At 58.6% G+C, this 27,936-nt stretch overlaps 5 long non-coding RNA genes across 5 annotated transcripts; all 5 read right to left on the bottom strand.

Annotated features, from left to right (window-relative positions):
- Window positions 1-1,091: 1,091 nt before the first annotated feature.
- Window positions 1,092-2,290, bottom strand: LOC309616441. The gene is made up of 2 exons (XR_014237480.1): window positions 2,050-2,290; window positions 1,092-1,322 (listed from the first exon to the last, which is right to left on the bottom strand). It is a non-coding gene; the product is annotated as an uncharacterized lncRNA (long non-coding RNA).
- A 4,163-nt stretch (window positions 2,291-6,453) lies between these two features.
- On the bottom strand, window positions 6,454-7,653 carry LOC309616440. Its single transcript, XR_014237479.1, has 2 exons — window positions 7,413-7,653; window positions 6,454-6,684 (listed from the first exon to the last, which is right to left on the bottom strand). It is a non-coding gene; the product is annotated as an uncharacterized lncRNA (long non-coding RNA).
- Window positions 7,654-11,816: 4,163 nt separating this feature from the next.
- Window positions 11,817-13,017, bottom strand: LOC309616439. The gene is made up of 2 exons (XR_014237478.1): window positions 12,777-13,017; window positions 11,817-12,047 (listed from the first exon to the last, which is right to left on the bottom strand). It is a non-coding gene; the product is annotated as an uncharacterized lncRNA (long non-coding RNA).
- A 4,163-nt stretch (window positions 13,018-17,180) lies between these two features.
- Window positions 17,181-18,381, bottom strand: LOC309616433. The gene is made up of 2 exons (XR_014237472.1): window positions 18,141-18,381; window positions 17,181-17,411 (listed from the first exon to the last, which is right to left on the bottom strand). It is a non-coding gene; the product is annotated as an uncharacterized lncRNA (long non-coding RNA).
- Window positions 18,382-22,544: 4,163 nt separating this feature from the next.
- On the bottom strand, window positions 22,545-23,745 carry LOC309616432. The gene is made up of 2 exons (XR_014237471.1): window positions 23,505-23,745; window positions 22,545-22,775 (listed from the first exon to the last, which is right to left on the bottom strand). It is a non-coding gene; the product is annotated as an uncharacterized lncRNA (long non-coding RNA).
- Window positions 23,746-27,936: the final 4,191 nt, after the last annotated feature.

The raw sequence follows: 27,936 nt of genomic DNA, 5'->3' as shown, positions 1-27,936 counted from the left end.
CCATGAAATAGGAATTCCCTCCCCAGACCGCCAGGGGGCCCAGCACCTGAACTATATCACCTGTCCCCTCAGCACACACGTCTTGCTAATAAACACCACCAGGCCCTCCGCACTGCAGCACCACCATCACTCTGCAGCGGAACACGTGAAGTCCTCCTTCTGAAACCAAGTCTCCGGGAAACGGCTGGGAAATGCCCACCAGACAAATCCAAGTCACTTTCGGGGTGTCAGGTAGCCACGGGCTGGATTTTGAGGGAAGGGACGATGTCAGGCTGATCTAGGGAGGCACTGGCGAAGATTCAGGGCCAAGCCCCTGCAGGGAGCCGTCAGGGGTGGCGAGTGTCCTGTCCGTAGCCCTGGGCGAGCCAAGACTGATGTTGCGTGTGGGGAGGCAGGGGGCAGAGCTGCTCCAGGCGTGTGTGGTCCACACAGTGGGGCATGTGTGAAGTGTTCCCGGGACTCAAGCACACACTTCAATGTATGTGCAGCCTATGAGAGCCTCTAATTTTCAGAATTGCTCCTCCACGTGTTAAGGTGATTTTACGTGTTGAAGGGAAAAATGGGTTTCCCATATCGTGTCCTTTTACATTTTTTTCTTAGCGATTCTTTTTACTGACCAGGGTGAAAACTGTGGCAGAAAATACAAATAGGTCTTTCCAGGGTGTGTTAGACGCAAGCCCCGTGTAGAAGTCAAACAAGGGGGGTGTGGGATTCCATCCCCTCTGGGTGCTTTTCCAGGCTCTCATCACCGAGGACTGAGTTTGGCAGGGGCCCCCAGAGAAGGAAAATGAGAAACGGACCACTTGCTCTGCAATCCATACTCCTAAGGGGAATAGAGGGAGTGCGTCCTCTGTGTGTCCGATGCCCTGTGTCTTCTGGGCGAGGCTTTCCTTTGGAGCTGAGAAACTGAAGCTCACATTAACCTAAGCGGCTAAGACGCTCCGTGTGTGTGTGTGTGTTTTGGGGGGTGGGGGAGGGTCCTCTTTGGTCCAGAGCCGAGGTCTCTGCACTTCCAGCCCAGTTCCCCACGCCAGCCCTGATGGGCACGGAGTCTCTTTGTCCAAGGCAGACAAAGGAAGACAGAGCCAGAATGAAGTCAACAACTTTTATTACAGCTCACATATTTCATAGAAAAAGGAATGTAGCGTCAGGTCCGGTTGTATGAAAAACGGTAAAATGCAGGTTCGTCCTGGTTGCTCTGTTGACACCCGGGGCAGGCTCTCCGCGACATCAGGCACAGCAGCTGCACTTGTCCGAGGCCCCTTTGCAGACGCAGCCCTGGGCACACTTGGCGCAGCCCACGGGGCAGCAGGAGCAGCAGCCTGGGGAAGCGAGGGCAGCGTGCGGTCGGACCACGCGTTGTCCGGAGCCACCCTTCCCAGCAGCAGGCCTGGCCCCAGCTGCCCTCAGGCCCAGACCCTGAGTTTAGGATGGTGTCCTCTGTCCTGAGATCATTGCTCTCAGACACTAGGTTCAGGTTGCCTGCCCCATCTGTGCCCAGGACAGGGCACAGAGCCTTGGAGAGACAGTGAGCAGGGCCTCTGGGGACGAGAGAAAGCCAGCGCCCAGCACCGTCAGTGATGTGAGCAAAGTCCTCAGGATCAAAGTGGAGGCAAAGCCCTGACAGAGCAGCTCCCGCTCGGGATAGGGAAGCTCTGGGCTGCTTCGACAGGAAGGGGCTGCCCCAGGTCCGAGAAACCACACACGGTCACTAGTTCATGTCCCTAAAGTGCTTCAGTCCCTGAGAGGATTCAGAAGCGTGACTCAGGAGGCAGGAGGACTAGTTCTACTGACAGGTCTGAGGTTGTTTGTTAATGACCCGTCTGGGCCTCAGTCTCCCTGTTCTCTAGTGCGCACTTGGGTCTCGGTCATCTGGAAGGGGATTCCAGCTCTGATTGTGAATCCCTTCCTGGTGGGGGGGTGGGTGGGGGGGTGGTGGGGGTTACCGGGAAGTTTGGTCACTGTCCTGCTCCTGCCTGCTGAGCTCTGGGCTCCCTGCTCGCACTCAGCCCAGACCCCGCATTCCCAGAGAAGGCCCCGCACACTCACTCTTCTTGCAGGAGGTGCATCTGCAGGCTTTGCAGGTGCAGGAGCCAGCGCAGCTGCAGGAGCCGCCTGCCAGGAAGGGAAAGGCCCGCGGTGAGCAGGGAGAGGGATGCAGGAGCTAGAGCAGACGGTCAGCAATGCCTCCCTGAGCCCTCCTCCTCTGTCAGGACCCAGCCCTGGGAGCTCGTGTCCACTCAGGCGGATAGAGAAGCCCCAGCTCCTCTCTTCTGGTCCAAGGAGAGTAGGTCCCCTCCTGATGGACTCCACAGGGAAGGTCCCAGGCTCCAGACCCAGCCCAGGCTGACTGGGGCTGGGGGCCAGGGCCCATGGCCTGAACCCGAAAGAGGCAATGTCCCCTCCTCCCATCAAGTCCTGGCAGCTCCGAGGCCTCCTCCAAACACTGGGTCCCGGTCTAGCAGTCCCCTGACCAGCTGGGTGACCTCAAGAAGGACAGCCTGGAGCCTCCGTGCCCTCAGTGTTAACGGAGAGGCAAAGGGAGACTGACGTGCTCTCAGGAGCCTGGCAGGCAAGAAAGCCCTGGACCCGTGACAGGAGTCCTCCTGAGCTCCAACTCAAAACCCTCCCTTCTCGTCCTGTGCCTGCGAAGGGGGGCATCCTAAGGCTCAAAGCCAGGGTTCCCTTACCAGTGGGGCAGGAGCACTTGGGGTCCATCTGGAGGAGGAGTGAGGCCCGAGGTCCAAAGCAAGGGGCGAAGCGGCTTCACTGGTCCGGTCGGGGGCGTGTGGGAGCCAGGAGCCCGTGGGCTCAGTTATAGGCCGAGGAGGCGGCCCGGGCGCAGAGGCCCCGCCCCCGCCTTGCACCCGCCCCGCGGATCCGCGCCCGCGCCCGCGCCCGCGCTGCCCGCGGCGCCCTGGGCCGGGCTGTGAGCAACACGCGGGGCCGAGCGCACGATTCCACTTCGGTGCCGGCTGGAGCGGAGGAAGCGGGTGCCGTGCGGTAAGCGGTGTCCCAGCCCCCTGGCCGCCCCTTCGCGATGTGGCCGACGGGAGCAGCCCCCCTGTTGCCGGGTTGTGCAGGAATCCAGCTCCCGCGTCCTCCGGTCTTCCCCGCCCCAGGCCGCGCGCCGCCGGCCTCCGGGTCGCCGTTTCCTGCAGCCTGAGAACAGCCCCCGCCTCCCGCTCGTGTCCCTGGCTTGGCCGGAGCCGGGGAGCGGTGTCAGAGACCGCAGGCGCATGTGACCCTCACCGCCGTTTCGCCCACCCCGTGTGTCCCCAGGCGTTGGCAGCCCCGGTCTCCACCACGGTCCTTTGGAAGCACTTTTCCGGTACCGTCTCCTGTAACCGCCCCGCGATGAACATTGCCTTCGGCCGCTAGTCGTCACTTGTGTTTTCCTTTCCTGGAGGGATCATGGCGCATTTCTCCGGGGGCTCCTTTGCCTAAACTTTGCAGGGGCGCTCCTCACCGTGGCCGGTCCACCCCACGCCAGGGTGGAGGTTCCCTGATCATGGGATGCTCCCCAGGGAAGGCATCACTGTAGGCGATAGGCAGACCTGGCATGAAATAACAAAGCGACACAAGTGGAGAGTTCCCTTTGGGTAGTCCTGACGATTACACACCATGGAGTCCATGCCAAGCCTTGTTAATCACTTTTGCTCTTTGAATTGTCACACCAACCCGGAAGGGAGCTAGTAGTCAGCAGCCCGTTTCCCAAAGGCCAAACTACCTACAGTACGAGGAGGCTACAGTAAAGGCAGGCACACAGTGCTGGGGAGTGGTGCCCTGCTTCTGTGGTCTTGTGGCTTCGCAGCTGAAAGAGAGAGTCAGTGAGAAAGCTCCCCTTTGGCCCAGAGCTGTGTCTTCAGCCCGTCTCTACCGTGTCCAGCTGAATCCTGGGGGGGGGACCGAAGTGACAGAATAGGAATGTATTTATGCTTTTGTGGCTTCCTTCTGACTCTCTCCTTCAGCAGTGTTCAAGAGGTTTCTTTTGGTACAACGTATTTCAGAAAACCCCTGAAAAGAAAATGGTAGGGAAATCCTGGTGCAGGTGACAGCAGAGATGGCAGGATCCTTCTGCATCTGTTAGGAGGACACCGACTGTCTTGCTCACGGCTTTCTATCTGTAGTGTCAATGGCTCCTTGCGTGAAGGGAGGATAACCCCCTCCGGGGAAGTGGTCCCATGCTCACAGGGTTGATGAGGACGACCCAGAACACAGAGCTAAACACACCATCCTTGCTTGCGTGTCTGGAAGGAGAACAATGTCTCCTAGGCTAATGATAACAAATAAATAATAGGTGATATGATCGATTACTCCCTGAGTGCCCAGTATATTCTGACATTCTTTGCACGGATTCAGTTCTTTCATCCCGAGAGCCAGACACTATTTTTTTGCCCTTTAGAGCAGCGGAGACTGAGCCACAGCGAGGTTATGTCCCATGGCTATCTGTGGCACAGATGGGACTGGCCCTCCTGCAGGCTGACTGCAGCCCCCCGCCCAACCGGACAGCATGTCATGCCATGAAAGGTGAGGACACTGAACACCTGGCCCAGAGGCAGCAGTGGGAAAGCACTGAGCAGCTGGCAGTCAGAACCCTCTGCACAGCTCTGTGACCTCTCTGGGCTTCAGCCTCCCACCTCTGCAGCCAGGAGCACAGCTGGACTGTCTCCGAAGACCCTTGCGGCCCTGAAAAAGGAGAGGCCGGATTCAGCCTCCAGTGATGTCATAACCGGCACCATGTGGCCGGGAGGTGAGACAGCTGTAGTGTAGGTTTGGTCCTTTGAGTCTAGGCTGTGTGCCCTTGGGTAAGTTGCTCAACCTCTCTGGAATTGGCACCGTCGCTCCAGACCATGCAGGTTCACTGAGTGTGTCCAAATGCTGTGGCGGTGACTCGTTCCATGGGGCTTGTTGGAGGAGATCCCCACGCCCTCTGGCACTGGGTAAGCAAGGTTCCTATCCACCTCTGCCCTCACCATGAGCTTGCTTGCAAAGCAGGGAGCCTTTCTCCAGGAGCTTGTTGGGAGCTAAAGGATTCTCCGTGCACAGATGTCAGTGTGGAGATAGCGATCAGAAAGGACACCGTTCGGGAAGCCCGAGCTAGGAGCCAGGCCACTGTCTCGCTTATTCCCCCTCTTGGAAATTAATCTTTTCTGTAGAAAGGAGGAAATGACATCTCAGAGAGTATCAGTGACTTGCCAGGTCAGGAAGTGGCACGGTGGCTGTGAACCCGGGTGCCTGACACCAGCACCCACGCACGCAGCACGGGCCGGCTCCCGAAATGCCCTCTTCACACAGGGCACCTGTGGCCGATCTTGGTCCTGACTTCTGAGCCTCTTGTCTCCTCTTTCTCTTGGAGTGCCCATGAAATAGGAATTCCCTCCCCAGACCGCCAGGGGGCCCAGCACCTGAACTATATCACCTGTCCCCTCAGCACACACGTCTTGCTAATAAACACCACCAGGCCCTCCGCACTGCAGCACCACCATCACTCTGCAGCGGAACACGTGAAGTCCTCCTTCTGAAACCAAGTCTCCGGGAAACGGCTGGGAAATGCCCACCAGACAAATCCAAGTCACTTTCGGGGTGTCAGGTAGCCACGGGCTGGATTTTGAGGGAAGGGACGATGTCAGGCTGATCTAGGGAGGCACTGGCGAAGATTCAGGGCCAAGCCCCTGCAGGGAGCCGTCAGGGGTGGCGAGTGTCCTGTCCGTAGCCCTGGGCGAGCCAAGACTGATGTTGCGTGTGGGGAGGCAGGGGGCAGAGCTGCTCCAGGCGTGTGTGGTCCACACAGTGGGGCATGTGTGAAGTGTTCCCGGGACTCAAGCACACACTTCAATGTATGTGCAGCCTATGAGAGCCTCTAATTTTCAGAATTGCTCCTCCACGTGTTAAGGTGATTTTACGTGTTGAAGGGAAAAATGGGTTTCCCATATCGTGTCCTTTTACATTTTTTTCTTAGCGATTCTTTTTACTGACCAGGGTGAAAACTGTGGCAGAAAATACAAATAGGTCTTTCCAGGGTGTGTTAGACGCAAGCCCCGTGTAGAAGTCAAACAAGGGGGGTGTGGGATTCCATCCCCTCTGGGTGCTTTTCCAGGCTCTCATCACCGAGGACTGAGTTTGGCAGGGGCCCCCAGAGAAGGAAAATGAGAAACGGACCACTTGCTCTGCAATCCATACTCCTAAGGGGAATAGAGGGAGTGCGTCCTCTGTGTGTCCGATGCCCTGTGTCTTCTGGGCGAGGCTTTCCTTTGGAGCTGAGAAACTGAAGCTCACATTAACCTAAGCGGCTAAGACGCTCCGTGTGTGTGTGTGTGTTTTGGGGGGTGGGGGAGGGTCCTCTTTGGTCCAGAGCCGAGGTCTCTGCACTTCCAGCCCAGTTCCCCACGCCAGCCCTGATGGGCACGGAGTCTCTTTGTCCAAGGCAGACAAAGGAAGACAGAGCCAGAATGAAGTCAACAACTTTTATTACAGCTCACATATTTCATAGAAAAAGGAATGTAGCGTCAGGTCCGGTTGTATGAAAAACGGTAAAATGCAGGTTCGTCCTGGTTGCTCTGTTGACACCCGGGGCAGGCTCTCCGCGACATCAGGCACAGCAGCTGCACTTGTCCGAGGCCCCTTTGCAGACGCAGCCCTGGGCACACTTGGCGCAGCCCACGGGGCAGCAGGAGCAGCAGCCTGGGGAAGCGAGGGCAGCGTGCGGTCGGACCACGCGTTGTCCGGAGCCACCCTTCCCAGCAGCAGGCCTGGCCCCAGCTGCCCTCAGGCCCAGACCCTGAGTTTAGGATGGTGTCCTCTGTCCTGAGATCATTGCTCTCAGACACTAGGTTCAGGTTGCCTGCCCCATCTGTGCCCAGGACAGGGCACAGAGCCTTGGAGAGACAGTGAGCAGGGCCTCTGGGGACGAGAGAAAGCCAGCGCCCAGCACCGTCAGTGATGTGAGCAAAGTCCTCAGGATCAAAGTGGAGGCAAAGCCCTGACAGAGCAGCTCCCGCTCGGGATAGGGAAGCTCTGGGCTGCTTCGACAGGAAGGGGCTGCCCCAGGTCCGAGAAACCACACACGGTCACTAGTTCATGTCCCTAAAGTGCTTCAGTCCCTGAGAGGATTCAGAAGCGTGACTCAGGAGGCAGGAGGACTAGTTCTACTGACAGGTCTGAGGTTGTTTGTTAATGACCCGTCTGGGCCTCAGTCTCCCTGTTCTCTAGTGCGCACTTGGGTCTCGGTCATCTGGAAGGGGATTCCAGCTCTGATTGTGAATCCCTTCCTGGTGGGGGGGGGGGGTGGGGGGGTGGTGGGGGTTACCGGGAAGTTTGGTCACTGTCCTGCTCCTGCCTGCTGAGCTCTGGGCTCCCTGCTCGCACTCAGCCCAGACCCCGCATTCCCAGAGAAGGCCCCGCACACTCACTCTTCTTGCAGGAGGTGCATCTGCAGGCTTTGCAGGTGCAGGAGCCAGCGCAGCTGCAGGAGCCGCCTGCCAGGAAGGGAAAGGCCCGCGGTGAGCAGGGAGAGGGATGCAGGAGCTAGAGCAGACGGTCAGCAATGCCTCCCTGAGCCCTCCTCCTCTGTCAGGACCCAGCCCTGGGAGCTCGTGTCCACTCAGGCGGATAGAGAAGCCCCAGCTCCTCTCTTCTGGTCCAAGGAGAGTAGGTCCCCTCCTGATGGACTCCACAGGGAAGGTCCCAGGCTCCAGACCCAGCCCAGGCTGACTGGGGCTGGGGGCCAGGGCCCATGGCCTGAACCCGAAAGAGGCAATGTCCCCTCCTCCCATCAAGTCCTGGCAGCTCCGAGGCCTCCTCCAAACACTGGGTCCCGGTCTAGCAGTCCCCTGACCAGCTGGGTGACCTCAAGAAGGACAGCCTGGAGCCTCCGTGCCCTCAGTGTTAACGGAGAGGCAAAGGGAGACTGACGTGCTCTCAGGAGCCTGGCAGGCAAGAAAGCCCTGGACCCGTGACAGGAGTCCTCCTGAGCTCCAACTCAAAACCCTCCCTTCTCGTCCTGTGCCTGCGAAGGGGGGCATCCTAAGGCTCAAAGCCAGGGTTCCCTTACCAGTGGGGCAGGAGCACTTGGGGTCCATCTGGAGGAGGAGTGAGGCCCGAGGTCCAAAGCAAGGGGCGAAGCGGCTTCACTGGTCCGGTCGGGGGCGTGTGGGAGCCAGGAGCCCGTGGGCTCAGTTATAGGCCGAGGAGGCGGCCCGGGCGCAGAGGCCCCGCCCCCGCCTTGCACCCGCCCCGCGGATCCGCGCCCGCGCCCGCGCCCGCGCTGCCCGCGGCGCCCTGGGCCGGGCTGTGAGCAACACGCGGGGCCGAGCGCACGATTCCACTTCGGTGCCGGCTGGAGCGGAGGAAGCGGGTGCCGTGCGGTAAGCGGTGTCCCAGCCCCCTGGCCGCCCCTTCGCGATGTGGCCGACGGGAGCAGCCCCCCTGTTGCCGGGTTGTGCAGGAATCCAGCTCCCGCGTCCTCCGGTCTTCCCCGCCCCAGGCCGCGCGCCGCCGGCCTCCGGGTCGCCGTTTCCTGCAGCCTGAGAACAGCCCCCGCCTCCCGCTCGTGTCCCTGGCTTGGCCGGAGCCGGGGAGCGGTGTCAGAGACCGCAGGCGCATGTGACCCTCACCGCCGTTTCGCCCACCCCGTGTGTCCCCAGGCGTTGGCAGCCCCGGTCTCCACCACGGTCCTTTGGAAGCACTTTTCCGGTACCGTCTCCTGTAACCGCCCCGCGATGAACATTGCCTTCGGCCGCTAGTCGTCACTTGTGTTTTCCTTTCCTGGAGGGATCATGGCGCATTTCTCCGGGGGCTCCTTTGCCTAAACTTTGCAGGGGCGCTCCTCACCGTGGCCGGTCCACCCCACGCCAGGGTGGAGGTTCCCTGATCATGGGATGCTCCCCAGGGAAGGCATCACTGTAGGCGATAGGCAGACCTGGCATGAAATAACAAAGCGACACAAGTGGAGAGTTCCCTTTGGGTAGTCCTGACGATTACACACCATGGAGTCCATGCCAAGCCTTGTTAATCACTTTTGCTCTTTGAATTGTCACACCAACCCGGAAGGGAGCTAGTAGTCAGCAGCCCGTTTCCCAAAGGCCAAACTACCTACAGTACGAGGAGGCTACAGTAAAGGCAGGCACACAGTGCTGGGGAGTGGTGCCCTGCTTCTGTGGTCTTGTGGCTTCGCAGCTGAAAGAGAGAGTCAGTGAGAAAGCTCCCCTTTGGCCCAGAGCTGTGTCTTCAGCCCGTCTCTACCGTGTCCAGCTGAATCCTGGGGGGGGGACCGAAGTGACAGAATAGGAATGTATTTATGCTTTTGTGGCTTCCTTCTGACTCTCTCCTTCAGCAGTGTTCAAGAGGTTTCTTTTGGTACAACGTATTTCAGAAAACCCCTGAAAAGAAAATGGTAGGGAAATCCTGGTGCAGGTGACAGCAGAGATGGCAGGATCCTTCTGCATCTGTTAGGAGGACACCGACTGTCTTGCTCACGGCTTTCTATCTGTAGTGTCAATGGCTCCTTGCGTGAAGGGAGGATAACCCCCTCCGGGGAAGTGGTCCCATGCTCACAGGGTTGATGAGGACGACCCAGAACACAGAGCTAAACACACCATCCTTGCTTGCGTGTCTGGAAGGAGAACAATGTCTCCTAGGCTAATGATAACAAATAAATAATAGGTGATATGATCGATTACTCCCTGAGTGCCCAGTATATTCTGACATTCTTTGCACGGATTCAGTTCTTTCATCCCGAGAGCCAGACACTATTTTTTTGCCCTTTAGAGCAGCGGAGACTGAGCCACAGCGAGGTTATGTCCCATGGCTATCTGTGGCACAGATGGGACTGGCCCTCCTGCAGGCTGACTGCAGCCCCCCGCCCAACCGGACAGCATGTCATGCCATGAAAGGTGAGGACACTGAACACCTGGCCCAGAGGCAGCAGTGGGAAAGCACTGAGCAGCTGGCAGTCAGAACCCTCTGCACAGCTCTGTGACCTCTCTGGGCTTCAGCCTCCCACCTCTGCAGCCAGGAGCACAGCTGGACTGTCTCCGAAGACCCTTGCGGCCCTGAAAAAGGAGAGGCCGGATTCAGCCTCCAGTGATGTCATAACCGGCACCATGTGGCCGGGAGGTGAGACAGCTGTAGTGTAGGTTTGGTCCTTTGAGTCTAGGCTGTGTGCCCTTGGGTAAGTTGCTCAACCTCTCTGGAATTGGCACCGTCGCTCCAGACCATGCAGGTTCACTGAGTGTGTCCAAATGCTGTGGCGGTGACTCGTTCCATGGGGCTTGTTGGAGGAGATCCCCACGCCCTCTGGCACTGGGTAAGCAAGGTTCCTATCCACCTCTGCCCTCACCATGAGCTTGCTTGCAAAGCAGGGAGCCTTTCTCCAGGAGCTTGTTGGGAGCTAAAGGATTCTCCGTGCACAGATGTCAGTGTGGAGATAGCGATCAGAAAGGACACCGTTCGGGAAGCCCGAGCTAGGAGCCAGGCCACTGTCTCGCTTATTCCCCCTCTTGGAAATTAATCTTTTCTGTAGAAAGGAGGAAATGACATCTCAGAGAGTATCAGTGACTTGCCAGGTCAGGAAGTGGCACGGTGGCTGTGAACCCGGGTGCCTGACACCAGCACCCACGCACGCAGCACGGGCCGGCTCCCGAAATGCCCTCTTCACACAGGGCACCTGTGGCCGATCTTGGTCCTGACTTCTGAGCCTCTTGTCTCCTCTTTCTCTTGGAGTGCCCATGAAATAGGAATTCCCTCCCCAGACCGCCAGGGGGCCCAGCACCTGAACTATATCACCTGTCCCCTCAGCACACACGTCTTGCTAATAAACACCACCAGGCCCTCCGCACTGCAGCACCACCATCACTCTGCAGCGGAACACGTGAAGTCCTCCTTCTGAAACCAAGTCTCCGGGAAACGGCTGGGAAATGCCCACCAGACAAATCCAAGTCACTTTCGGGGTGTCAGGTAGCCACGGGCTGGATTTTGAGGGAAGGGACGATGTCAGGCTGATCTAGGGAGGCACTGGCGAAGATTCAGGGCCAAGCCCCTGCAGGGAGCCGTCAGGGGTGGCGAGTGTCCTGTCCGTAGCCCTGGGCGAGCCAAGACTGATGTTGCGTGTGGGGAGGCAGGGGGCAGAGCTGCTCCAGGCGTGTGTGGTCCACACAGTGGGGCATGTGTGAAGTGTTCCCGGGACTCAAGCACACACTTCAATGTATGTGCAGCCTATGAGAGCCTCTAATTTTCAGAATTGCTCCTCCACGTGTTAAGGTGATTTTACGTGTTGAAGGGAAAAATGGGTTTCCCATATCGTGTCCTTTTACATTTTTTTCTTAGCGATTCTTTTTACTGACCAGGGTGAAAACTGTGGCAGAAAATACAAATAGGTCTTTCCAGGGTGTGTTAGACGCAAGCCCCGTGTAGAAGTCAAACAAGGGGGGTGTGGGATTCCATCCCCTCTGGGTGCTTTTCCAGGCTCTCATCACCGAGGACTGAGTTTGGCAGGGGCCCCCAGAGAAGGAAAATGAGAAACGGACCACTTGCTCTGCAATCCATACTCCTAAGGGGAATAGAGGGAGTGCGTCCTCTGTGTGTCCGATGCCCTGTGTCTTCTGGGCGAGGCTTTCCTTTGGAGCTGAGAAACTGAAGCTCACATTAACCTAAGCGGCTAAGACGCTCCGTGTGTGTGTGTGTGTTTTGGGGGGTGGGGGAGGGTCCTCTTTGGTCCAGAGCCGAGGTCTCTGCACTTCCAGCCCAGTTCCCCACGCCAGCCCTGATGGGCACGGAGTCTCTTTGTCCAAGGCAGACAAAGGAAGACAGAGCCAGAATGAAGTCAACAACTTTTATTACAGCTCACATATTTCATAGAAAAAGGAATGTAGCGTCAGGTCCGGTTGTATGAAAAACGGTAAAATGCAGGTTCGTCCTGGTTGCTCTGTTGACACCCGGGGCAGGCTCTCCGCGACATCAGGCACAGCAGCTGCACTTGTCCGAGGCCCCTTTGCAGACGCAGCCCTGGGCACACTTGGCGCAGCCCACGGGGCAGCAGGAGCAGCAGCCTGGGGAAGCGAGGGCAGCGTGCGGTCGGACCACGCGTTGTCCGGAGCCACCCTTCCCAGCAGCAGGCCTGGCCCCAGCTGCCCTCAGGCCCAGACCCTGAGTTTAGGATGGTGTCCTCTGTCCTGAGATCATTGCTCTCAGACACTAGGTTCAGGTTGCCTGCCCCATCTGTGCCCAGGACAGGGCACAGAGCCTTGGAGAGACAGTGAGCAGGGCCTCTGGGGACGAGAGAAAGCCAGCGCCCAGCACCGTCAGTGATGTGAGCAAAGTCCTCAGGATCAAAGTGGAGGCAAAGCCCTGACAGAGCAGCTCCCGCTCGGGATAGGGAAGCTCTGGGCTGCTTCGACAGGAAGGGGCTGCCCCAGGTCCGAGAAACCACACACGGTCACTAGTTCATGTCCCTAAAGTGCTTCAGTCCCTGAGAGGATTCAGAAGCGTGACTCAGGAGGCAGGAGGACTAGTTCTACTGACAGGTCTGAGGTTGTTTGTTAATGACCCGTCTGGGCCTCAGTCTCCCTGTTCTCTAGTGCGCACTTGGGTCTCGGTCATCTGGAAGGTGATTCCAGCTCTGATTGTGAATCCCTTCCTGGTGGGGGGGGGGGGGTGGGGGGGTGGTGGGGGTTACCGGGAAGTTTGGTCACTGTCCTGCTCCTGCCTGCTGAGCTCTGGGCTCCCTGCTCGCACTCAGCCCAGACCCCGCATTCCCAGAGAAGGCCCCGCACACTCACTCTTCTTGCAGGAGGTGCATCTGCAGGCTTTGCAGGTGCAGGAGCCAGCGCAGCTGCAGGAGCCGCCTGCCAGGAAGGGAAAGGCCCGCGGTGAGCAGGGAGAGGGATGCAGGAGCTAGAGCAGACGGTCAGCAATGCCTCCCTGAGCCCTCCTCCTCTGTCAGGACCCAGCCCTGGGAGCTCGTGTCCACTCAGGCGGATAGAGAAGCCCCAGCTCCTCTCTTCTGGTCCAAGGAGAGTAGGTCCCCTCCTGATGGACTCCACAGGGAAGGTCCCAGGCTCCAGACCCAGCCCAGGCTGACTGGGGCTGGGGGCCAGGGCCCATGGCCTGAACCCGAAAGAGGCAATGTCCCCTCCTCCCATCAAGTCCTGGCAGCTCCGAGGCCTCCTCCAAACACTGGGTCCCGGTCTAGCAGTCCCCTGACCAGCTGGGTGACCTCAAGAAGGACAGCCTGGAGCCTCCGTGCCCTCAGTGTTAACGGAGAGGCAAAGGGAGACTGACGTGCTCTCAGGAGCCTGGCAGGCAAGAAAGCCCTGGACCCGTGACAGGAGTCCTCCTGAGCTCCAACTCAAAACCCTCCCTTCTCGTCCTGTGCCTGCGAAGGGGGGCATCCTAAGGCTCAAAGCCAGGGTTCCCTTACCAGTGGGGCAGGAGCACTTGGGGTCCATCTGGAGGAGGAGTGAGGCCCGAGGTCCAAAGCAAGGGGCGAAGCGGCTTCACTGGTCCGGTCGGGGGCGTGTGGGAGCCAGGAGCCCGTGGGCTCAGTTATAGGCCGAGGAGGCGGCCCGGGCGCAGAGGCCCCGCCCCCGCCTTGCACCCGCCCCGCGGATCCGCGCCCGCGCCCGCGCCCGCGCTGCCCGCGGCGCCCTGGGCCGGGCTGTGAGCAACACGCGGGGCCGAGTGCACGATTCCACTTCGGTGCCGGCTGGAGCGGAGGAAGCGGGTGCCGTGCGGTAAGCGGTGTCCCAGCCCCCTGGCCGCCCCTTCGCGATGTGGCCGACGGGAGCAGCCCCCCTGTTGCCGGGTTGTGCAGGAATCCAGCTCCCGCGTCCTCCGGTCTTCCCCGCCCCAGGCCGCGCGCCGCCGGCCTCCGGGTCGCCGTTTCCTGCAGCCTGAGAACAGCCCCCGCCTCCCGCTCGTGTCCCTGGCTTGGCCGGAGCCGGGGAGCGGTGTCAGAGACCGCAGGCGCATGTGACCCTCACCGCCGTTTCGCCCACCCCGTGTGTCCCCAGGCGTTGGCAGCCCCGGTCTCCACCACGGTCCTTTGGAAGCACTTTTCCGGTACCGTCTCCTGTAACCGCCCCGCGATGAACATTGCCTTCGGCCGCTAGTCGTCACTTGTGTTTTCCTTTCCTGGAGGGATCATGGCGCATTTCTCCGGGGGCTCCTTTGCCTAAACTTTGCAGGGGCGCTCCTCACCGTGGCCGGTCCACCCCACGCCAGGGTGGAGGTTCCCTGATCATGGGATGCTCCCCAGGGAAGGCATCACTGTAGGCGATAGGCAGACCTGGCATGAAATAACAAAGCGACACAAGTGGAGAGTTCCCTTTGGGTAGTCCTGACGATTACACACCATGGAGTCCATGCCAAGCCTTGTTAATCACTTTTGCTCTTTGAATTGTCACACCAACCCGGAAGGGAGCTAGTAGTCAGCAGCCCGTTTCCCAAAGGCCAAACTACCTACAGTACGAGGAGGCTACAGTAAAGGCAGGCACACAGTGCTGGGGAGTGGTGCCCTGCTTCTGTGGTCTTGTGGCTTCGCAGCTGAAAGAGAGAGTCAGTGAGAAAGCTCCCCTTTGGCCCAGAGCTGTGTCTTCAGCCCGTCTCTACCGTGTCCAGCTGAATCCTGGGGGGGGGACCGAAGTGACAGAATAGGAATGTATTTATGCTTTTGTGGCTTCCTTCTGACTCTCTCCTTCAGCAGTGTTCAAGAGGTTTCTTTTGGTACAACGTATTTCAGAAAACCCCTGAAAAGAAAATGGTAGGGAAATCCTGGTGCAGGTGACAGCAGAGATGGCAGGATCCTTCTGCATCTGTTAGGAGGACACCGACTGTCTTGCTCACGGCTTTCTATCTGTAGTGTCAATGGCTCCTTGCGTGAAGGGAGGATAACCCCCTCCGGGGAAGTGGTCCCATGCTCACAGGGTTGATGAGGACGACCCAGAACACAGAGCTAAACACACCATCCTTGCTTGCGTGTCTGGAAGGAGAACAATGTCTCCTAGGCTAATGATAACAAATAAATAATAGGTGATATGATCGATTACTCCCTGAGTGCCCAGTATATTCTGACATTCTTTGCACGGATTCAGTTCTTTCATCCCGAGAGCCAGACACTATTTTTTTGCCCTTTAGAGCAGCGGAGACTGAGCCACAGCGAGGTTATGTCCCATGGCTATCTGTGGCACAGATGGGACTGGCCCTCCTGCAGGCTGACTGCAGCCCCCCGCCCAACCGGACAGCATGTCATGCCATGAAAGGTGAGGACACTGAACACCTGGCCCAGAGGCAGCAGTGGGAAAGCACTGAGCAGCTGGCAGTCAGAACCCTCTGCACAGCTCTGTGACCTCTCTGGGCTTCAGCCTCCCACCTCTGCAGCCAGGAGCACAGCTGGACTGTCTCCGAAGACCCTTGCGGCCCTGAAAAAGGAGAGGCCGGATTCAGCCTCCAGTGATGTCATAACCGGCACCATGTGGCCGGGAGGTGAGACAGCTGTAGTGTAGGTTTGGTCCTTTGAGTCTAGGCTGTGTGCCCTTGGGTAAGTTGCTCAACCTCTCTGGAATTGGCACCGTCGCTCCAGACCATGCAGGTTCACTGAGTGTGTCCAAATGCTGTGGCGGTGACTCGTTCCATGGGGCTTGTTGGAGGAGATCCCCACGCCCTCTGGCACTGGGTAAGCAAGGTTCCTATCCACCTCTGCCCTCACCATGAGCTTGCTTGCAAAGCAGGGAGCCTTTCTCCAGGAGCTTGTTGGGAGCTAAAGGATTCTCCGTGCACAGATGTCAGTGTGGAGATAGCGATCAGAAAGGACACCGTTCGGGAAGCCCGAGCTAGGAGCCAGGCCACTGTCTCGCTTATTCCCCCTCTTGGAAATTAATCTTTTCTGTAGAAAGGAGGAAATGACATCTCAGAGAGTATCAGTGACTTGCCAGGTCAGGAAGTGGCACGGTGGCTGTGAACCCGGGTGCCTGACACCAGCACCCACGCACGCAGCACGGGCCGGCTCCCGAAATGCCCTCTTCACACAGGGCACCTGTGGCCGATCTTGGTCCTGACTTCTGAGCCTCTTGTCTCCTCTTTCTCTTGGAGTGCCCATGAAATAGGAATTCCCTCCCCAGACCGCCAGGGGGCCCAGCACCTGAACTATATCACCTGTCCCCTCAGCACACACGTCTTGCTAATAAACACCACCAGGCCCTCCGCACTGCAGCACCACCATCACTCTGCAGCGGAACACGTGAAGTCCTCCTTCTGAAACCAAGTCTCCGGGAAACGGCTGGGAAATGCCCACCAGACAAATCCAAGTCACTTTCGGGGTGTCAGGTAGCCACGGGCTGGATTTTGAGGGAAGGGACGATGTCAGGCTGATCTAGGGAGGCACTGGCGAAGATTCAGGGCCAAGCCCCTGCAGGGAGCCGTCAGGGGTGGCGAGTGTCCTGTCCGTAGCCCTGGGCGAGCCAAGACTGATGTTGCGTGTGGGGAGGCAGGGGGCAGAGCTGCTCCAGGCGTGTGTGGTCCACACAGTGGGGCATGTGTGAAGTGTTCCCGGGACTCAAGCACACACTTCAATGTATGTGCAGCCTATGAGAGCCTCTAATTTTCAGAATTGCTCCTCCACGTGTTAAGGTGATTTTACGTGTTGAAGGGAAAAATGGGTTTCCCATATCGTGTCCTTTTACATTTTTTTCTTAGCGATTCTTTTTACTGACCAGGGTGAAAACTGTGGCAGAAAATACAAATAGGTCTTTCCAGGGTGTGTTAGACGCAAGCCCCGTGTAGAAGTCAAACAAGGGGGGTGTGGGATTCCATCCCCTCTGGGTGCTTTTCCAGGCTCTCATCACCGAGGACTGAGTTTGGCAGGGGCCCCCAGAGAAGGAAAATGAGAAACGGACCACTTGCTCTGCAATCCATACTCCTAAGGGGAATAGAGGGAGTGCGTCCTCTGTGTGTCCGATGCCCTGTGTCTTCTGGGCGAGGCTTTCCTTTGGAGCTGAGAAACTGAAGCTCACATTAACCTAAGCGGCTAAGACGCTCCGTGTGTGTGTGTGTGTTTTGGGGGGTGGGGGAGGGTCCTCTTTGGTCCAGAGCCGAGGTCTCTGCACTTCCAGCCCAGTTCCCCACGCCAGCCCTGATGGGCACGGAGTCTCTTTGTCCAAGGCAGACAAAGGAAGACAGAGCCAGAATGAAGTCAACAACTTTTATTACAGCTCACATATTTCATAGAAAAAGGAATGTAGCGTCAGGTCCGGTTGTATGAAAAACGGTAAAATGCAGGTTCGTCCTGGTTGCTCTGTTGACACCCGGGGCAGGCTCTCCGCGACATCAGGCACAGCAGCTGCACTTGTCCGAGGCCCCTTTGCAGACGCAGCCCTGGGCACACTTGGCGCAGCCCACGGGGCAGCAGGAGCAGCAGCCTGGGGAAGCGAGGGCAGCGTGCGGTCGGACCACGCGTTGTCCGGAGCCACCCTTCCCAGCAGCAGGCCTGGCCCCAGCTGCCCTCAGGCCCAGACCCTGAGTTTAGGATGGTGTCCTCTGTCCTGAGATCATTGCTCTCAGACACTAGGTTCAGGTTGCCTGCCCCATCTGTGCCCAGGACAGGGCACAGAGCCTTGGAGAGACAGTGAGCAGGGCCTCTGGGGACGAGAGAAAGCCAGCGCCCAGCACCGTCAGTGATGTGAGCAAAGTCCTCAGGATCAAAGTGGAGGCAAAGCCCTGACAGAGCAGCTCCCGCTCGGGATAGGGAAGCTCTGGGCTGCTTCGACAGGAAGGGGCTGCCCCAGGTCCGAGAAACCACACACGGTCACTAGTTCATGTCCCTAAAGTGCTTCAGTCCCTGAGAGGATTCAGAAGCGTGACTCAGGAGGCAGGAGGACTAGTTCTACTGACAGGTCTGAGGTTGTTTGTTAATGACCCGTCTGGGCCTCAGTCTCCCTGTTCTCTAGTGCGCACTTGGGTCTCGGTCATCTGGAAGGTGATTCCAGCTCTGATTGTGAATCCCTTCCTGGTGGGGGGGGGGGGGTGGGGGGGTGGTGGGGGTTACCGGGAAGTTTGGTCACTGTCCTGCTCCTGCCTGCTGAGCTCTGGGCTCCCTGCTCGCACTCAGCCCAGACCCCGCATTCCCAGAGAAGGCCCCGCACACTCACTCTTCTTGCAGGAGGTGCATCTGCAGGCTTTGCAGGTGCAGGAGCCAGCGCAGCTGCAGGAGCCGCCTGCCAGGAAGGGAAAGGCCCGCGGTGAGCAGGGAGAGGGATGCAGGAGCTAGAGCAGACGGTCAGCAATGCCTCCCTGAGCCCTCCTCCTCTGTCAGGACCCAGCCCTGGGAGCTCGTGTCCACTCAGGCGGATAGAGAAGCCCCAGCTCCTCTCTTCTGGTCCAAGGAGAGTAGGTCCCCTCCTGATGGACTCCACAGGGAAGGTCCCAGGCTCCAGACCCAGCCCAGGCTGACTGGGGCTGGGGGCCAGGGCCCATGGCCTGAACCCGAAAGAGGCAATGTCCCCTCCTCCCATCAAGTCCTGGCAGCTCCGAGGCCTCCTCCAAACACTGGGTCCCGGTCTAGCAGTCCCCTGACCAGCTGGGTGACCTCAAGAAGGACAGCCTGGAGCCTCCGTGCCCTCAGTGTTAACGGAGAGGCAAAGGGAGACTGACGTGCTCTCAGGAGCCTGGCAGGCAAGAAAGCCCTGGACCCGTGACAGGAGTCCTCCTGAGCTCCAACTCAAAACCCTCCCTTCTCGTCCTGTGCCTGCGAAGGGGGGCATCCTAAGGCTCAAAGCCAGGGTTCCCTTACCAGTGGGGCAGGAGCACTTGGGGTCCATCTGGAGGAGGAGTGAGGCCCGAGGTCCAAAGCAAGGGGCGAAGCGGCTTCACTGGTCCGGTCGGGGGCGTGTGGGAGCCAGGAGCCCGTGGGCTCAGTTATAGGCCGAGGAGGCGGCCCGGGCGCAGAGGCCCCGCCCCCGCCTTGCACCCGCCCCGCGGATCCGCGCCCGCGCCCGCGCCCGCGCTGCCCGCGGCGCCCTGGGCCGGGCTGTGAGCAACACGCGGGGCCGAGCGCACGATTCCACTTCGGTGCCGGCTGGAGCGGAGGAAGCGGGTGCCGTGCGGTAAGCGGTGTCCCAGCCCCCTGGCCGCCCCTTCGCGATGTGGCCGACGGGAGCAGCCCCCCTGTTGCCGGGTTGTGCAGGAATCCAGCTCCCGCGTCCTCCGGTCTTCCCCGCCCCAGGCCGCGCGCCGCCGGCCTCCGGGTCGCCGTTTCCTGCAGCCTGAGAACAGCCCCCGCCTCCCGCTCGTGTCCCTGGCTTGGCCGGAGCCGGGGAGCGGTGTCAGAGACCGCAGGCGCATGTGACCCTCACCGCCGTTTCGCCCACCCCGTGTGTCCCCAGGCGTTGGCAGCCCCGGTCTCCACCACGGTCCTTTGGAAGCACTTTTCCGGTACCGTCTCCTGTAACCGCCCCGCGATGAACATTGCCTTCGGCCGCTAGTCGTCACTTGTGTTTTCCTTTCCTGGAGGGATCATGGCGCATTTCTCCGGGGGCTCCTTTGCCTAAACTTTGCAGGGGCGCTCCTCACCGTGGCCGGTCCACCCCACGCCAGGGTGGAGGTTCCCTGATCATGGGATGCTCCCCAGGGAAGGCATCACTGTAGGCGATAGGCAGACCTGGCATGAAATAACAAAGCGACACAAGTGGAGAGTTCCCTTTGGGTAGTCCTGACGATTACACACCATGGAGTCCATGCCAAGCCTTGTTAATCACTTTTGCTCTTTGAATTGTCACACCAACCCGGAAGGGAGCTAGTAGTCAGCAGCCCGTTTCCCAAAGGCCAAACTACCTACAGTACGAGGAGGCTACAGTAAAGGCAGGCACACAGTGCTGGGGAGTGGTGCCCTGCTTCTGTGGTCTTGTGGCTTCGCAGCTGAAAGAGAGAGTCAGTGAGAAAGCTCCCCTTTGGCCCAGAGCTGTGTCTTCAGCCCGTCTCTACCGTGTCCAGCTGAATCCTGGGGGGGGGACCGAAGTGACAGAATAGGAATGTATTTATGCTTTTGTGGCTTCCTTCTGACTCTCTCCTTCAGCAGTGTTCAAGAGGTTTCTTTTGGTACAACGTATTTCAGAAAACCCCTGAAAAGAAAATGGTAGGGAAATCCTGGTGCAGGTGACAGCAGAGATGGCAGGATCCTTCTGCATCTGTTAGGAGGACACCGACTGTCTTGCTCACGGCTTTCTATCTGTAGTGTCAATGGCTCCTTGCGTGAAGGGAGGATAACCCCCTCCGGGGAAGTGGTCCCATGCTCACAGGGTTGATGAGGACGACCCAGAACACAGAGCTAAACACACCATCCTTGCTTGCGTGTCTGGAAGGAGAACAATGTCTCCTAGGCTAATGATAACAAATAAATAATAGGTGATATGATCGATTACTCCCTGAGTGCCCAGTATATTCTGACATTCTTTGCACGGATTCAGTTCTTTCATCCCGAGAGCCAGACACTATTTTTTTGCCCTTTAGAGCAGCGGAGACTGAGCCACAGCGAGGTTATGTCCCATGGCTATCTGTGGCACAGATGGGACTGGCCCTCCTGCAGGCTGACTGCAGCCCCCCGCCCAACCGGACAGCATGTCATGCCATGAAAGGTGAGGACACTGAACACCTGGCCCAGAGGCAGCAGTGGGAAAGCACTGAGCAGCTGGCAGTCAGAACCCTCTGCACAGCTCTGTGACCTCTCTGGGCTTCAGCCTCCCACCTCTGCAGCCAGGAGCACAGCTGGACTGTCTCCGAAGACCCTTGCGGCCCTGAAAAAGGAGAGGCCGGATTCAGCCTCCAGTGATGTCATAACCGGCACCATGTGGCCGGGAGGTGAGACAGCTGTAGTGTAGGTTTGGTCCTTTGAGTCTAGGCTGTGTGCCCTTGGGTAAGTTGCTCAACCTCTCTGGAATTGGCACCGTCGCTCCAGACCATGCAGGTTCACTGAGTGTGTCCAAATGCTGTGGCGGTGACTCGTTCCATGGGGCTTGTTGGAGGAGATCCCCACGCCCTCTGGCACTGGGTAAGCAAGGTTCCTATCCACCTCTGCCCTCACCATGAGCTTGCTTGCAAAGCAGGGAGCCTTTCTCCAGGAGCTTGTTGGGAGCTAAAGGATTCTCCGTGCACAGATGTCAGTGTGGAGATAGCGATCAGAAAGGACACCGTTCGGGAAGCCCGAGCTAGGAGCCAGGCCACTGTCTCGCTTATTCCCCCTCTTGGAAATTAATCTTTTCTGTAGAAAGGAGGAAATGACATCTCAGAGAGTATCAGTGACTTGCCAGGTCAGGAAGTGGCACGGTGGCTGTGAACCCGGGTGCCTGACACCAGCACCCACGCACGCAGCACGGGCCGGCTCCCGAAATGCCCTCTTCACACAGGGCACCTGTGGCCGATCTTGGTCCTGACTTCTGAGCCTCTTGTCTCCTCTTTCTCTTGGAGTGCCCATGAAATAGGAATTCCCTCCCCAGACCGCCAGGGGGCCCAGCACCTGAACTATATCACCTGTCCCCTCAGCACACACGTCTTGCTAATAAACACCACCAGGCCCTCCGCACTGCAGCACCACCATCACTCTGCAGCGGAACACGTGAAGTCCTCCTTCTGAAACCAAGTCTCCGGGAAACGGCTGGGAAATGCCCACCAGACAAATCCAAGTCACTTTCGGGGTGTCAGGTAGCCACGGGCTGGATTTTGAGGGAAGGGACGATGTCAGGCTGATCTAGGGAGGCACTGGCGAAGATTCAGGGCCAAGCCCCTGCAGGGAGCCGTCAGGGGTGGCGAGTGTCCTGTCCGTAGCCCTGGGCGAGCCAAGACTGATGTTGCGTGTGGGGAGGCAGGGGGCAGAGCTGCTCCAGGCGTGTGTGGTCCACACAGTGGGGCATGTGTGAAGTGTTCCCGGGACTCAAGCACACACTTCAATGTATGTGCAGCCTATGAGAGCCTCTAATTTTCAGAATTGCTCCTCCACGTGTTAAGGTGATTTTACGTGTTGAAGGGAAAAATGGGTTTCCCATATCGTGTCCTTTTACATTTTTTTCTTAGCGATTCTTTTTACTGACCAGGGTGAAAACTGTGGCAGAAAATACAAATAGGTCTTTCCAGGGTGTGTTAGACGCAAGCCCCGTGTAGAAGTCAAACAAGGGGGGTGTGGGATTCCATCCCCTCTGGGTGCTTTTCCAGGCTCTCATCACCGAGGACTGAGTTTGGCAGGGGCCCCCAGAGAAGGAAAATGAGAAACGGACCACTTGCTCTGCAATCCATACTCCTAAGGGGAATAGAGGGAGTGCGTCCTCTGTGTGTCCGATGCCCTGTGTCTTCTGGGCGAGGCTTTCCTTTGGAGCTGAGAAACTGAAGCTCACATTAACCTAAGCGGCTAAGACGCTCCGTGTGTGTGTGTGTGTTTTGGGGGGTGGGGGAGGGTCCTCTTTGGTCCAGAGCCGAGGTCTCTGCACTTCCAGCCCAGTTCCCCACGCCAGCCCTGATGGGCACGGAGTCTCTTTGTCCAAGGCAGACAAAGGAAGACAGAGCCAGAATGAAGTCAACAACTTTTATTACAGCTCACATATTTCATAGAAAAAGGAATGTAGCGTCAGGTCCGGTTGTATGAAAAACGGTAAAATGCAGGTTCGTCCTGGTTGCTCTGTTGACACCCGGGGCAGGCTCTCCGCGACATCAGGCACAGCAGCTGCACTTGTCCGAGGCCCCTTTGCAGACGCAGCCCTGGGCACACTTGGCGCAGCCCACGGGGCAGCAGGAGCAGCAGCCTGGGGAAGCGAGGGCAGCGTGCGGTCGGACCACGCGTTGTCCGGAGCCACCCTTCCCAGCAGCAGGCCTGGCCCCAGCTGCCCTCAGGCCCAGACCCTGAGTTTAGGATGGTGTCCTCTGTCCTGAGATCATTGCTCTCAGACACTAGGTTCAGGTTGCCTGCCCCATCTGTGCCCAGGACAGGGCACAGAGCCTTGGAGAGACAGTGAGCAGGGCCTCTGGGGACGAGAGAAAGCCAGCGCCCAGCACCGTCAGTGATGTGAGCAAAGTCCTCAGGATCAAAGTGGAGGCAAAGCCCTGACAGAGCAGCTCCCGCTCGGGATAGGGAAGCTCTGGGCTGCTTCGACAGGAAGGGGCTGCCCCAGGTCCGAGAAACCACACACGGTCACTAGTTCATGTCCCTAAAGTGCTTCAGTCCCTGAGAGGATTCAGAAGCGTGACTCAGGAGGCAGGAGGACTAGTTCTACTGACAGGTCTGAGGTTGTTTGTTAATGACCCGTCTGGGCCTCAGTCTCCCTGTTCTCTAGTGCGCACTTGGGTCTCGGTCATCTGGAAGGGGATTCCAGCTCTGATTGTGAATCCCTTCCTGGTGGGGGGGGGGGGGTGGGGGGGTGGTGGGGGTTACCGGGAAGTTTGGTCACTGTCCTGCTCCTGCCTGCTGAGCTCTGGGCTCCCTGCTCGCACTCAGCCCAGACCCCGCATTCCCAGAGAAGGCCCCGCACACTCACTCTTCTTGCAGGAGGTGCATCTGCAGGCTTTGCAGGTGCAGGAGCCAGCGCAGCTGCAGGAGCCGCCTGCCAGGAAGGGAAAGGCCCGCGGTGAGCAGGGAGAGGGATGCAGGAGCTAGAGCAGACGGTCAGCAATGCCTCCCTGAGCCCTCCTCCTCTGTCAGGACCCAGCCCTGGGAGCTCGTGTCCACTCAGGCGGATAGAGAAGCCCCAGCTCCTCTCTTCTGGTCCAAGGAGAGTAGGTCCCCTCCTGATGGACTCCACAGGGAAGGTCCCAGGCTCCAGACCCAGCCCAGGCTGACTGGGGCTGGGGGCCAGGGCCCATGGCCTGAACCCGAAAGAGGCAATGTCCCCTCCTCCCATCAAGTCCTGGCAGCTCCGAGGCCTCCTCCAAACACTGGGTCCCGGTCTAGCAGTCCCCTGACCAGCTGGGTGACCTCAAGAAGGACAGCCTGGAGCCTCCGTGCCCTCAGTGTTAACGGAGAGGCAAAGGGAGACTGACGTGCTCTCAGGAGCCTGGCAGGCAAGAAAGCCCTGGACCCGTGACAGGAGTCCTCCTGAGCTCCAACTCAAAACCCTCCCTTCTCGTCCTGTGCCTGCGAAGGGGGGCATCCTAAGGCTCAAAGCCAGGGTTCCCTTACCAGTGGGGCAGGAGCACTTGGGGTCCATCTGGAGGAGGAGTGAGGCCCGAGGTCCAAAGCAAGGGGCGAAGCGGCTTCACTGGTCCGGTCGGGGGCGTGTGGGAGCCAGGAGCCCGTGGGCTCAGTTATAGGCCGAGGAGGCGGCCCGGGCGCAGAGGCCCCGCCCCCGCCTTGCACCCGCCCCGCGGATCCGCGCCCGCGCCCGCGCCCGCGCTGCCCGCGGCGCCCTGGGCCGGGCTGTGAGCAACACGCGGGGCCGAGCGCACGATTCCACTTCGGTGCCGGCTGGAGCGGAGGAAGCGGGTGCCGTGCGGTAAGCGGTGTCCCAGCCCCCTGGCCGCCCCTTCGCGATGTGGCCGACGGGAGCAGCCCCCCTGTTGCCGGGTTGTGCAGGAATCCAGCTCCCGCGTCCTCCGGTCTTCCCCGCCCCAGGCCGCGCGCCGCCGGCCTCCGGGTCGCCGTTTCCTGCAGCCTGAGAACAGCCCCCGCCTCCCGCTCGTGTCCCTGGCTTGGCCGGAGCCGGGGAGCGGTGTCAGAGACCGCAGGCGCATGTGACCCTCACCGCCGTTTCGCCCACCCCGTGTGTCCCCAGGCGTTGGCAGCCCCGGTCTCCACCACGGTCCTTTGGAAGCACTTTTCCGGTACCGTCTCCTGTAACCGCCCCGCGATGAACATTGCCTTCGGCCGCTAGTCGTCACTTGTGTTTTCCTTTCCTGGAGGGATCATGGCGCATTTCTCCGGGGGCTCCTTTGCCTAAACTTTGCAGGGGCGCTCCTCACCGTGGCCGGTCCACCCCACGCCAGGGTGGAGGTTCCCTGATCATGGGATGCTCCCCAGGGAAGGCATCACTGTAGGCGATAGGCAGACCTGGCATGAAATAACAAAGCGACACAAGTGGAGAGTTCCCTTTGGGTAGTCCTGACGATTACACACCATGGAGTCCATGCCAAGCCTTGTTAATCACTTTTGCTCTTTGAATTGTCACACCAACCCGGAAGGGAGCTAGTAGTCAGCAGCCCGTTTCCCAAAGGCCAAACTACCTACAGTACGAGGAGGCTACAGTAAAGGCAGGCACACAGTGCTGGGGAGTGGTGCCCTGCTTCTGTGGTCTTGTGGCTTCGCAGCTGAAAGAGAGAGTCAGTGAGAAAGCTCCCCTTTGGCCCAGAGCTGTGTCTTCAGCCCGTCTCTACCGTGTCCAGCTGAATCCTGGGGGGGGGACCGAAGTGACAGAATAGGAATGTATTTATGCTTTTGTGGCTTCCTTCTGACTCTCTCCTTCAGCAGTGTTCAAGAGGTTTCTTTTGGTACAACGTATTTCAGAAAACCCCTGAAAAGAAAATGGTAGGGAAATCCTGGTGCAGGTGACAGCAGAGATGGCAGGATCCTTCTGCATCTGTTAGGAGGACACCGACTGTCTTGCTCACGGCTTTCTATCTGTAGTGTCAATGGCTCCTTGCGTGAAGGGAGGATAACCCCCTCCGGGGAAGTGGTCCCATGCTCACAGGGTTGATGAGGACGACCCAGAACACAGAGCTAAACACACCATCCTTGCTTGCGTGTCTGGAAGGAGAACAATGTCTCCTAGGCTAATGATAACAAATAAATAATAGGTGATATGATCGATTACTCCCTGAGTGCCCAGTATATTCTGACATTCTTTGCACGGATTCAGTTCTTTCATCCCGAGAGCCAGACACTATTTTTTTGCCCTTTAGAGCAGCGGAGACTGAGCCACAGCGAGGTTATGTCCCATGGCTATCTGTGGCACAGATGGGACTGGCCCTCCTGCAGGCTGACTGCAGCCCCCCGCCCAACCGGACAGCATGTCATGCCATGAAAGGTGAGGACACTGAACACCTGGCCCAGAGGCAGCAGTGGGAAAGCACTGAGCAGCTGGCAGTCAGAACCCTCTGCACAGCTCTGTGACCTCTCTGGGCTTCAGCCTCCCACCTCTGCAGCCAGGAGCACAGCTGGACTGTCTCCGAAGACCCTTGCGGCCCTGAAAAAGGAGAGGCCGGATTCAGCCTCCAGTGATGTCATAACCGGCACCATGTGGCCGGGAGGTGAGACAGCTGTAGTGTAGGTTTGGTCCTTTGAGTCTAGGCTGTGTGCCCTTGGGTAAGTTGCTCAACCTCTCTGGAATTGGCACCGTCGCTCCAGACCATGCAGGTTCACTGAGTGTGTCCAAATGCTGTGGCGGTGACTCGTTCCATGGGGCTTGTTGGAGGAGATCCCCACGCCCTCTGGCACTGGGTAAGCAAGGTTCCTATCCACCTCTGCCCTCACCATGAGCTTGCTTGCAAAGCAGGGAGCCTTTCTCCAGGAGCTTGTTGGGAGCTAAAGGATTCTCCGTGCACAGATGTCAGTGTGGAGATAGCGATCAGAAAGGACACCGTTCGGGAAGCCCGAGCTAGGAGCCAGGCCACTGTCTCGCTTATTCCCCCTCTTGGAAATTAATCTTTTCTGTAGAAAGGAGGAAATGACATCTCAGAGAGTATCAGTGACTTGCCAGGTCAGGAAGTGGCACGGTGGCTGTGAACCCGGGTGCCTGACACCAGCACCCACGCACGCAGCACGGGCCGGCTCCCGAAATGCCCTCTTCACACAGGGCACCTGTGGCCGATCTTGGTCCTGACTTCTGAGCCTCTTGTCTCCTCTTTCTCTTGGAGTGCCCATGAAATAGGAATTCCCTCCCCAGACCGCCAGGGGGCCCAGCACCTGAACTATATCACCTGTCCCCTCAGCACACACGTCTTGCTAATAAACACCACCAGGCCCTCCGCACTGCAGCACCACCATCACTCTGCAGCGGAACACGTGAAGTCCTCCTTCTGAAACCAAGTCTCCGGGAAACGGCTGGGAAATGCCCACCAGACAAATCCAAGTCACTTTCGGGGTGTCAGGTAGCCACGGGCTGGATTTTGAGGGAAGGGACGATGTCAGGCTGATCTAGGGAGGCACTGGCGAAGATTCAGGGCCAAGCCCCTGCAGGGAGCCGTCAGGGGTGGCGAGTGTCCTGTCCGTAGCCCTGGGCGAGCCAAGACTGATGTTGCGTGTGGGGAGGCAGGGGGCAGAGCTGCTCCAGGCGTGTGTGGTCCACACAGTGGGGCATGTGTGAAGTGTTCCCGGGACTCAGGCACACACTTCAATGTATGTGCAGCCTATGAGAGCCTCTAATTTTCAGAATTGCTCCTCCACGTGTTAAGGTGATTTTACGTGTTGAAGGGAAAAATGGGTTTCCCATATCGTGTCCTTTTACATTTTTTCTTAGCGATTCCTTTTACTGACCAGGGTGAAAACTGTGGCAGAAAATACAAATAGGTCTTTCCAGGGTGTGTTAGACGCAAGCCCCGTGTAGAAGTCAAACAAGAGGGGTGTGTGGGATTCCATCCCCTCTGGGTGCTTTTCCAGGCTCTCATCACCGAGGACTGAGTTTGGCAGGGGCCCCCAGAGAAGGAAAATGAGAAACGGACCACTTGCTCTGCAATCCATACTCCTAAGGGGAATAGAGGGAGTGCGTCCTCTGTGTGTCCGATGCCCTGTGTCTTCTGGGCGAGGCTTTCATTTGGAGCTGAGAAGCTGAAGCTCACATTAACCTAAGCGGCTAAGACGCTCCGTGTGTGTGTGTGTGTGTGTGTGTGTGTGTGTGTGTTTTCGGGGGTGGGGGTGGGGGTGGGGTCCTCTTTGGTCCAGAGCCGAGGTCTCTGCACTTCCAGCCCAGTTCCCCACGCCAGCCCTGATGGGCACGGAGTCTCTTTGTCCAAGACAGACAAAGGAAGACAGAGCCAGAA

Source organism: Balaenoptera borealis (assembly GCF_965194805.1).
Source record: "Balaenoptera borealis genome assembly, chromosome: 19".
Lineage (NCBI taxonomy): Eukaryota > Metazoa > Chordata > Mammalia > Artiodactyla > Balaenopteridae > Balaenoptera > Balaenoptera borealis.
This window is presented reverse-complemented; position numbering and strand designations above follow the sequence as displayed.